We start from the raw sequence: 12,960 nt of genomic DNA on the forward strand, positions 1-12,960 counted from the left end.
AGCAAGCTATAATCCTATCCTCCTTCTTCCCTATCCTGCTCATGTATTTATTATTGAAACCCTTTTCAATTTCTTGTTTTCATCCAAAAAAAAAAAAAAAAAAAATTGAAATCATTATAAATCAAAAATTCAAGCACCCACACCACCCAATACCTTACCACCTTAATATAATCTAGAAATTGTCCATCCACAACCCCATAAGAATCCATATATATGTATGTATATATCCTTGATCAGTAAAAGATTCTGAGCCAATTTAATCATTTGTGCCCATTGTGTCTTATCTGCCGACGGATCACTCACTCAAGTTTCCATAAATTTCACGCTACATATACAGCGTAAAAATGGACGTGATCCATTTTTACGAAAAGAGTTTAATAATACATTTCGTATTCGTTGGCTCTTTTTAGCTCTACATTTTGCGGCGTCCGTTCTGTTACACACTTCACTTATATTCTCATATACTTTCATTAAAACTGTCTTCATCATTTGCATTGCTGTGTTTTTCATCTTGTTCATCTTCTATTCCGCGGAAAAAAGTGTTTTTACATTTCCTATGATAAACATAATAGTTTCCCGTACCTTAAACTACCCGGTTTTTTCGTTTTACATTTTATCGATTATAACGAGTCAAAAAAGATTAAAAAAAAAAAAAAAAAAAAACAATATTCGCATTCAAATAAAACCACTATGGCAGTAATACTTTCTTCTTATACTTTGATTCCGGCTGCATGCTTGGGTCTGAACGAAAAAGCCGCCAAACTTAGCATTGGACGGACGGAAGGATAAATTGATGCTAATTGCGATTTAAAATGAGCGTCGATTCAACATTCCGATCGAATCCAAATTGAGTTAATATTATGCATATATTTGCCGAGCTACGCTCTCTTGCACAGCGATTTCCAAAATACACTCTTTCTGGTGCTTTCCTAATACGTTTTCCCGCCCATTTTCAACAAGCTTGACAAAAAGGGGTCATTGTAAATTATTTCAAAGTGTTTTTCCTCTAAACACATAGCGAAAATTCGTATAAACCGACCTTGTCTCTATGTATGTTGTAAATGTCTTCATAATGACAACTGTCCAATGTCCAATGGATATGACAGTTGAAACATTTCAAACTTGACATTTTGGATGCCAAGTGTTTAGAACAATTCAATTTTAAGTTAAGTAGCATTAGATAAAGCCAAGATAGGACATCATTGCTTATATCTTGAGCGTTAAGCATATCGCATATTTCTCAATCCTTCTTTCATTTCAATATTAGCTATGCCGGCTTTTACATCTTTAGAGTGTAGACACTTCATTTCATTTGCAAAGTCATGCACTACGTAGAGTCACAAATAAATGCTCTTGTCGCAATAGATGTGAGACGCTAAGCGGTACCGATGACCGTAAACACATTAACTCCGCACGCCAATCAATTCTGAGAGAGCTGTCCGTTATCAAAGCCAATTACTAAGCCATGCTTAAACATACTGTGTATTGAATAGAATTGTTAAGTTCGAAAATAGTAAAATATATAATGACTGCGGTCAGTTTATAGCTGTCTCGATTATCGAATTAATACCCAATAGCGGGTTTACAGTTGCCTATTCTACACTGACGTCATATAATCACCAAAAACACAAAAAAATAAATAAATAAATAAAAATTGAAAAAAGTAAAAAAATAACTGAGGCTGTGAGATGAGAAGACCCTAGAAGCGTAGGTGTTAACCGATTCCTTTTCCATTTTGCTATTATATCCAAAATACAACATAGATCAGCAACAACACACTACAGAGCGAAAATAAAATACTCGCATTTTAAGCGCAGCTTCTTAAACTCCCTCCATAATAGTAAATATAAGTTCCACATTGGCTGCGACATAAACCTGGGTGTATTCTTTCTTAACATTTCTTCGTCGTTATATTCAAAAATTTTGATTTTCTTAATGATCTCGATGATGATGATGATGATGATGATGATGATTAATGCGTAAGGACCAGCTTGAGCTGAGCATTATGCTAAACTATTTCTTTTTTATTATTTCATACCTAAGCGTAAAGATTCTTCCATATGAGTAGTAGTAGATGCTCTTTGTTAACTTCAATAGAAGAATTATGAGAAAAAGACATTGTCCACTACCAAGCGCGCATGCAATTGCAGAGAAAAGTGAAAAATGCTAAACTAACTAAATCCTTACCCGCATGTTGTCCACAACACACAGTTATGGCAATCGTTCTTTATAACTAACTAAAGATCTTTCAGCTTGCGATTTTCGCCGATAATTGGCTACTTATAGCCATTTTTCACAGACTGAGCAATGGTCCAAAGCGGCGCAATAGTATGTTTCCTTTAAAAAAAAAAAAAAAAAAATATATGAATAATTTGTTTCACTTAACTCTTTACGTTTTTCTACATCGTCCGCTTGCGTTCCTCTCCATCCCCGCTCGCCCGCTCTACCCATCAAAACAACACATACTTTATGCCTAAGAACCCAAAACATTAGGTATGAAGTTATAATCATACATATATACAAATGCGTAGCTAAGTAAGTTTGTGACCCAATAAAATCGGAATCTATTTAATCAACATTTCTAGCGAAGTAAAAACAGACAAAACACAATCAGCAACAAAAAAAAATAAAAAAATAAAAAAAAAAATAAAGAAGAAAAGAAACTAAAATTATTTAAAAATAAATTAATATTAATTATTGTAAAATGTAAAAAGATGATTAGGTTTTAGTTTATAATAATTATTGTACTATTATTATTATTATGTATGAATGTATGTATGTATTATGTAAGAAAATATTATTACTTTATTTATCAGCAAATTATGTGAAATGAGAAAAAAAAAAGAAAAGGAAGGAACGAAAAAGGAAAAAGAGGAAAAAAATTACCTAAAATACAAGACAAAGAATAAAGAAAAAAATTGTTAACTAAAAGAAAAATAAATTTTCGAAATTTCGTTTATTTCAAATGATCAAATCGGACGCATTCGTACAATTGGTTTCCTTTTCAATAACTTGATTTTTTTTCTTTTCCTATTTTCACCCGCCCCCCTGCACACCATATCGTCCAAGGCAACCGTCGTCAGTTTTTCTCATTTATCCGCGAATTACGTGGCACAAGGCCCCTACGAACTATCCGTCAAAATAACAAATTTTAAAATTCTTGGCTTAAACAATTTGCAACAATTTCGCTAACGATGGTTTTTAAAAAAAAACGAAAAAGAAAAATTCCAAAAAACCATTCGCTTTCTTTTCTATGATTTACGGACTGCTAACGGAATAACTACTAATGGAATTATACTGCGCGGCATTATTACTCGCCTTCATAACTTAAGGCAATGTAATCTTAATTCAACGCAGATTTAAGATGCTATTGAACGGTGGCTAATAGAAGGATTTTGGGCATCTGACAAAAACACACCATTGCTCGCAGTGTTGGATCGTGTGATCTCCAGAACCTTATTATTATTTACGCTAATGGTCAAAGTTTTTTGTTTCAATTTTTTTCACTCGACTGTCCGAATACCAAGTTTCACTTGATTTACTTGAAATTCGAATAATTTCGCCTCACATAAATTCGTCAATTTATTGGAGATATGTCGGCACACCATTAATTCTAGTCTATTATTTTTACGATTCTGGACATCTCCTTCAATGGATCCGAGTACTATATCCTGGGAACGAAAAATGTAAGTTGTCTACTTTAATTTTTGTAAGCACAACAACGTTAACAATAAATTGACGGAATGATCAACGGGTCGCAATAATAAATTAATTACACGCACACACATCAGCTTTATAATAATTTCCGTAAGTATTTCCTCATCCTTACGAAAAATACTTTGTGGTTTTCTTCTTTTTTTTTTTTTAATTATCATCGTAGTTATAGGCATGTTTTTGGGCGGATCAATGGCTATATTTGCACTTTATCAATTGACAATCTATCCCTGGTTGAGTTGATCGCACAGACTCGCAAGTCGTCTCATAACCTTCGACAAATCAAGAATGCATCGGTTTTATAGAGCTTTCTGCTACCTCTGCTTCCCTTTCTATTCTATCTATACCCTACATCACTAATTAATAATCCTCTGGAGTGTACACACTTGCAAATGCGGGTAAAGTACGAGCCTTCGGGTCTATTTTACAAATCCGATAAGCAAAAAGTAAGAAAATTATATTTGATGTGAATTGAATTTTGGGTATCGAATGACGTAAGATCTTGCTATATAAAAAAGTTAATTGCATGCACGCCCCCAGGTTCGTTTTTCTCCCCTTTTTTGCAACTTTAAGTATTTTTATATCCTACACCACATTTAAGTTTGGACGTGTGAAACATGCAGGAGGACTTGAGAGAGACACACCTTTTATTAAACCAAATTAAATCGATTGAAACTTGTCTGTCTGTCTAACAATGTGACTATCAAATAAGAGTGTTTGAAGATTGCAATGCGAAAAACTAAGTTTATCGATTGTAAATTAATTACGGTGAATAATAAATAAAGGCATATGGCGCCGAGGTTTGACCCCGGTCGAATATAATTTTAATTTACTTATTTTATGTATTTATTCATGTGAAGGCTGATTGATGGATAGGAAGGATTCTCGGCCCCTGACCAGAGAACAGAAGAGAGCAGGATTTTTTGGAAGCATCTGGAAAGCTCGGAAAAATTGCTGCAAGTAAATTGTTCAAAAAACCGGCATTGAGATCAAAAAAGGGGAACTCGACGTAAGTTCTTCTACTCAGTATATAATAAAGTTCACGACGAATCAATGAAAAGGGCAAGTAGCCGATTAGTCCTGTTAAAGGACTTGGCTAATGAACAAATGTCATTTATCTCTCTCCATACACAAACGAAACTTCAATTGTTAGTATTGGAATATTGTAAGTTTGCTTAATAATTGGCGGAAGACTCGAAGTCAATTTAGCTCGAAATCTTTTTCCCGCCGATTCATCGATATTGTCTCTTTCGAAAAATTGTGATAGAGACGTGAAACCAAAGCTGAAATATTGCATTAAATCCACGATTTGCCGACGAATTAAATCTGAAATTGCGCGCACAAATATTTCACATAGCCATTCACAAATGCACTGTTGTATACGGTACTTGAGTTACTTATAATATATGAATTTTTCTACATCTCTCCTTCACTTAGCGTGTAACTTGCACAAGATTGTGAATTTAAGATGAATTTCGGTTTTCTAATTGTTTTCAACACATCGTTAAAAGATAGAAAAGGGTATTGCTTTAGTCTTTAACTGTGCACCTGTCTATCTAAATTCATCTGAGATAGGAATGCACACAAGCATAAAAATTGTGAGAAAATTTTTACATTTTTGGTTTATATACTTTATGGATAATTTTGTTAATAATTTTGAGAATCGTCGATTAGCTTACAAAAGCGTCTAGATTATTATTAATGTGAATGCGTAAGAAACCTTTAGGTTTTCTTCCATTTATACTTGTTTGTACTAATCGATATACCCTGTGAACCGAATATGCGTATAACTGTAAGTTGTCTTTCTTGTTCACACACTTATGATCTCTGCCCGAAAACCAAAAGTTAAATCAGACAAATAGAATTGTATTTGTAGCATAATCTAAAAGCACACTAACTTTGCCAGCTTAACTTGCTAGATAAAGCTTAGGGTGCTATTGATTGAAAGTAAATTGCTTTTGGCTTTGCTTGTTAACTTGGACAAGCATATTAATCCATTACAGAAGTCTACTGCTTAGCAATAATAGCCGAGCTTACCGAGAAAATGATGCGTAGGAGGCAGCAGTACCAAAGTAATGATTCAAAAATTATAAAACGATAAAGAAAACCAAAAAGAGCTGAAAAAGCCATTGAAAATGAAGCGAAATCCACTTGAAATTTTCAAATTAAAATTCTGCATTCTTAGTGTTGAGGAATTCACGGTTTCAGAATTCAAACTCACTACCGAAAAGTAAAAGCATTATGCAATTAAATATTCCACTTAACCACTTCACAATCACTTTCTTTTCAAAATAAAGCCTTCCAGGCGATATAGTGCGATCCAACTAATTTTGAAAAGCTTTCGTCTTTTTGGGCCAAAACAATATGCCAGTAAACCGAATTTCATCAAAATATCCCCAAAATGCCTATCTGTAGATTGAACAAAAATTGACAGATATGCACTTGGGATAGGCTAGCTCTGCAAGACATATACATAATACATGCTGTAGTAAAAAGGCATGAGTGTGGCGCATGTTGCGTGCATTCGCCCAAACTTTATGTCTAAACGGAGTAGAAAAGGTCCGGTGCAAGGTATGGTGCAAAATGAAATCAACGGACTTTGAATAGCACCTTTCAGTATCTGAAATGTTGATCAAGAAGAACAAGTGTAAGTCGTATAAGTGTTCGAAGAAAGCAAGCATTCTTTACCATCCATCCCAACAATAAAAGCTAACTTTGGTGCTCTTCATCGATAAATTGCATGCACTATATTGTGCGCTTTTAGGACCAAGTAACCTATGCGGTGACTGCTCACGAAAGCAACTTGCTTCAATTAAAAATTAAAATATAACGCGCCTGCTAAAGGCCAGTCGAAGAAATCCTTTAATCGCTTAGATGATAGGGATTCCACCATAACCGTTTTGCTATCTGAATAATGCCTCTTTTTAGTCCCTTTTATCATCATAGATGTAAAACAAGCATTTATTCGCCTCGCTAAGAATTACAGCATAGAACGGCTGCATTCCGGGATATTTTGAAAAAAAATGCAGAATAGAGAGAGCGCAATGATAAGTGTGTGTGTGTGTGTGTGTGTGTGTGTGTGTGTGTGTGTGTGACCTTTGCGGTAACGGTCAATAGTTGGTTTGCTATGAAAATGGAAAGAGAGAAACGATAAAAGTTAATTGAATGAAACTTTTACTCTTATATAATATATGTATTTCGGTGTATTAGGTGTTTTGTTTTCTCGCCGCAATAACAATGATCTTGAACTATAATATTGTTGAAATCATTTGTTTATGGCCGTATTTGAAAATGTGTTTATAATAGAGGATGCCGCTGATATCTATATATGTGTTAACTCGCACCTAACAAATAAATTGAATGGATGCAGGCTGCAGACTGGTTGTAAAAGTTTCAAGAGAATCCATTGATGTTTATCATGTGACACGTTACGGCTACAGAAATTCATGTTCATAGGCATTTATATGCATGAGACCGTATTACGAACATAATGAATGTTGAAATTACAAAATAGCCATTTTGTGAATGGAAGATGAAGTTACACAATAATAAACTGAAATACGTATTGTATACTATGTATGCATTGCATATTGCATATTGCAAATTCACGTACGTATTCACGTATTCATAAACGTGTATATGGCGAAATCAAAATCTCATTTTCGTTTTCAGGTATGCGTTCCATATAACTGTACGTACAACAATTGCTTTTGCAAAACATGTCGTCGTCACTTCAAATTTTGATAACGAAATGCGTAAAACGTAAACAAGCAAATATAAACAACTGTAAAACGCTTATATAAATTCATATATATATATATGCATATTTACATATTTACATATTTACATATTTACATACTTACATACTAATAGACATACATATTCAAAAGAACTAAAACAACCTATGATATCTAAAGAGCATTACCAATGAATATTCTAATGCAACAGGATCATGATATGTATGTTAATGTGTAAATGCATTCTGCATATGTCCTTCCCACCTATAAAGGTTACGTAGCATACACTTGTGTACAAACTATAAATGTCAAACACTTAAACTTGAAATCGAATCAATGAGTGTGTGGCTATTACACAAGTGAGCCTCGACACATGTTATTTTCGTTTGCGCCATAAATGATGAATAACAGCCGCCAATCAAAATGATAGCCATCACTAGGTGCGCATCGAGCCTTACTGTATCGTTACTGTTACAAACATTTATACATTTTGAAATGTATATCAATACTCATCACTTAAGGGTAGAAAAGAGTCCTATTATCTATTCTCGTTCGTTTGCAACACTAATAAAGTCATTAAATTCTTGATCAGTATAGAATTCTTAGCCGTTTACGGCATGCTACATCAACTCGCTCTCCAGATCGTAGAAATAGACAACCCGAACATTGATCTTGTTTGCTTTTAAATACCACGGCTTTCACAAACCAATCCTCAAATGCGAACATGACTCGCTTTTGTGCGTCTGAAAAGACTGAACTCCTAACATTCACCCTCACTCCATTATCATATTAGACCTTATTCGATTGAAAATATGAATGAAAATGAATCGAAATCCAAAAATTTCAAATCGATTCTATATCCAGCACTATATGTTTATTCATCGGCAACCAAACTGAGGACACTGATTGTAAAATGCATGATATGTATAACAAAACAGATAAAGCTAAAACAAAATACAGAAAGACAAACACTAAGTTAATGAAAATTATGAAAAAACATAGTCTTTAAATAACCGTTCGATAAACGTTTTTGGGCGACAGACTCACTTTCAATGCATTTTTCTTAACTAGAGGAGTTACATTTCATGTCTTGTCCCCTCCATATTTCTAGCGTTCATTAACGATTTCCGATGCGTGACCCAAATTTTATTTATGCGTTTGCCGATAATAAAGGACCTTACAGTAATAAGGTACAAAAGCGACGCACTGGCATGACTGATACACTTAATCGTCACCTCGCCAATCTGAATGATATGCGGTAAACAGAATAGGAAACGCTTACAAAAACCTCTTATCGCACAGGCAAAGTGATGATTGATGTAAAAAAAAAAAAAAAAAATCAGTATCTTTCGACATTTAACAAGAAAAAGTATTCAAAGCGACGAAAGAAGCCGCCAAAGGTTAAAGTTTTTTGAAACAAACGAGACAATTCTGAAGCCTACAGGAAAGGGGTCAGATGCTCCCGAGTATTGAGAATGTGTCCAACTCACTCAACACTCTGCCTATGTATAGGTCATAGGGCATGCCTTCTAGAAAGACAAAAAAGATACTAGCACGCCTTCTACTCCTAAAACCATACATTAAAAAAAGTTAATAAATAAAACAAGTAAAAGCACTACAGTGGTCGCGCCCTTAAATACCCTATGCCACCTCGCAGTTATGCACAAAACGAACTTGCAAAGCAAGGCTTTAGACGGGAATTAGCCGAAGAAGGGCTACGGTCCAAATCATTTTCAACAGCGTTTGTCCATGGGCCAAAACCCGTCGACGAGTCACAATTGATCAAATATATCTTAAAAATGGCGATCTGTAGATTAAACAAAAGAAACAAGATGGTCAGACGGACAGGCAAGTTTCGATCAGCATAATAATAGTTGGGCCTCTCTCAAGTCCTTCCCGATATTACATACATCCGTACAAACTTAATTGTGGTGTAATACTTGAAGTTGAAAAAAGAGGAACAGAAGCCGAACCTATAAAATATTATTTGTATACACAATTGGAAGACGCTATGGAAAAATTTGATGAGCGCGTGTACAATTAACATTTAGTCAAATCAGTCTTTTATGTTCAGGTTGTTATTGAAAATGGGGTAAATCGATCGAAAGACACGCCCACAGCACCACATAGGCTGAGAATTGCCATGTTTTTCAAACGGAATGAAATATTGAAAAACTTGGTCCAAAAAATTGTCTGTCTGCGCAGCTTTATAGTAAACATTGTGGTAAACATTCTCCTGCTAGCGGATATGCATATATACATCGCCTAAAAATTTGCAAAAGAATTTGAGAAAGACATAAACTTTTCACAGCCCACACGCCTATGCGATAAAAGCTTTCATTTTGAAAAATATAACGAACCAGCCGCGCCCACTCCATATTATCGAGCATGAAAATATAATATTTTTTCCTGTTTTTGATAACGGTATTGGGTACAAAAGATTCGATCACGAGTGAATATAATTTTCTTAATTGTTTTATGTTTTTTCGGCTTCAACCGATATATAGCTTTCTTACTTACTGGTCACTGTTATTGCATTTGCAGAATAGAGCAGAAAGAATATATATTTTATCCGCATTAAAAAGAAGAAGATTATAAAGGCATTAATTACGTTAAAATTGTTGAGAACTGAGCTATTTTTCAAACGAATTCAAATGCACTCGCTTGGCGATAGGAACTATGAATTACTTAAGAACTTAACATATCTATGGGTTGTGAGCGTTTTGGATATTTTGGATTATAAAAGATATAATATTTGTTTATATGATTATATTCTGTGTGTGCATTTAACTGTTGGTTACTTTTCATTTAATTTGGTTAACCATTCGTAACATTAAAATAAGTAAACAACATAATGATACATATGTTTACATAAATGCTTACAGACAGGCAGTATAGTCCTCTAGATATATATATATATATATATACATATATATATATATTCATATAAATATATATATATATATTTATATGAATATTTAAGTCCATCATGCATTCATGTTTTATGGAGTAACCCATTGAAAAATATTTTATCAGTAGATATGATAAATTTCATATCGTTACGGTTCATTACAAAATAATTTTTTAATTATTATAGTGTTTGTATACAGTCTGTTGCCTAAACAAAATCAAAATACATATACATATGCATATGTAAAGGCATGCATATGCCTATATATACTTTATGGATTTTAAGGCGAATCTTAAATGCCCACCAAGTGAGATTCAAATATGAAAATCGCTTTCTCTTTGGCTTAATAGACTCCTGGATAGCATTTTCATTTTGCTTCTAACTTTATAAGCGCAACTTGGTGTAATTCGTAACTGGGTAGGACTTGGTTTTCAGCTATTTTTTGTCAATCTATTTACACACAAATCAAATCACATACATTTTTCATGTTGATTTGCTTGAATTTATTAAAGAAATGCTTCCATCAATTTTTCCAATTTTTATTATCATATTCGAGTATTTCAAAATAGGCCTGACTACGCGTCATGGCATCTTTTATAAGCACCCTTTTGGGGAGTCTCAAGCTCGTTACGTTCTAAACTCATGCTCTATAAATATTGACATGAAACATAAGACTTTCTATATATTTATACACTACAACGCTCTTGGCACAGGGTGTATTAAGTTTGACGGGCATATGTAGCCGACCGATTTAGAATCATTTTCTGAATCATTTTTTGAATCGCTCTAGACGTGTCTGTCCGCCCGATCCATTGGCGCATTAGAAGAGGTAAAAATAAAAAAAGGTAACACATTAAGCTCCAACTTAACATAAATATTCTTATTGTTGAAAAGAAAGAGAAAGTTCGACATTTTCTAAAGGAAGAATTCTTTTTTTCGAGTAATTAACCTTTTCCCAAATATTCTCAAAAGTCCAAAGTATCTATTAACCTTAAAATAAAAAAAAAATAAAATGCTTTTTTAAAAATTTTGCTTTGATGCATCCCTTAAAGGGAATAATAATTAATCCTTGGTCTTAATAGTCTTGCAACTTAAAAAAAGATCTAACATTTTCGGTAAACTTCCAATATAAAAAAAAATGCACAAGTTTCTAGATTATCTTACAAAAGCATCAATGACCGATTCAAAAAAATTGGTAACAATATAAAAAGCAACTATGGCCTCCTCTGCGATCTAGAAGAACACGATAATCTCAATGAAATTCGTTCAGGTTAACGTATTTGATTTTGAATTATTCTGCCCGCGCTGCTATATACACGTAATAACATACTCTTCGGAGGCGTGTTGGGTTTGCAAATACAATTTAAAAAAAATTGCTCAATTTTCCTCAATACTTGACAGCTCGGCTTGAATATATGTACGTATAACACGCATGCATACATACATATATATGTATATATATATATATATATAAAAATATATGTCTGTATGTGATAACGTGCAGAGAACAACAATAAAAAGAAATAAATAAATAAAACAAATCAATAACATTAATGAGCGAAGCAAAAAAAAAAAAAAAAAAAAAAAAACACGCAATAGATGGCAACGTATGTAATTATAGCACTTAAGCCTGGTAGCCGACACGATAATATATACCCGTGCATGTGAGCATAAATTAGTACAAAAGCGCACACCGTCAGCACTAAACTCCCTGTAGCAGATTGACACTGACGTTAAAAATTTAACAGTCACATCGCATTTCTTTTTAAACAACACGCACATAGATTTATTTCCTTAAAATCAATTGTTCTGAGATTTGCGTTCGAATGCGAAGCCAACAATAAGACCCACTGAGAGCACTATATATCTTTCTAAATGTTGAGAATACTTTTTCAATTAATGAATGAGAAAGATAGATAGATAGATAGATAGAGAGAGAGAGAAAGAGAGAGAGAGAGAGAGAAATATATAGATCTTTAACTTAAAGACAGAATATAATTTCTTTAATCTAATGCCAAGTGAATCCATATATTGGATAAAAAAATAGGCCTCCACCATCCAGTAATAATAATTATAGTAATAACAGATATGGACATTAAATTGAAGTGAGTTGTATTACTAAAGAAAGTGTAGAGTATCATTGACAACCCGTTTACATAACACGTGTTCTATTTCCTGTTAAGTTAAATATGTGATTCTTAGATACATTTAGGAAACTACTGCACTACCTGTCAGTCAGCGTTCGCTGAAGACCGCACGAAATATTTAGTCATACATGCTTATTAATATATAGTAAGAGTTACTAACAATGTTACTACGTCGACATATATATATACGTTATTGTGTTATTGTATTCTATTAGGGATTCCAATGGATTTTAGGAACAGTTTTAAAGGTATAAATAAATTATTTCGATATACTTTCGCTCCGATTGCTTTTCGTTTACATTCGAGTTTAATGGCGAAGAAAAATAGAATTTGTTGAAAGAATTCCATTAAGTTTACGATCCATCAACAGCCCACTTACCGTATGTGGAGAGGAGAATCAATCGTTTTCCAAGATGGAGCTTGAACCTTACACTGATAGGTAATGTGCAAG

Source organism: Glossina fuscipes, unplaced genomic scaffold (assembly GCF_014805625.2).
Source record: "Glossina fuscipes isolate IAEA_lab_2018 unplaced genomic scaffold, Yale_Gfus_2 43, whole genome shotgun sequence".
Taxonomy (NCBI): domain Eukaryota; kingdom Metazoa; phylum Arthropoda; class Insecta; order Diptera; family Glossinidae; genus Glossina; species Glossina fuscipes.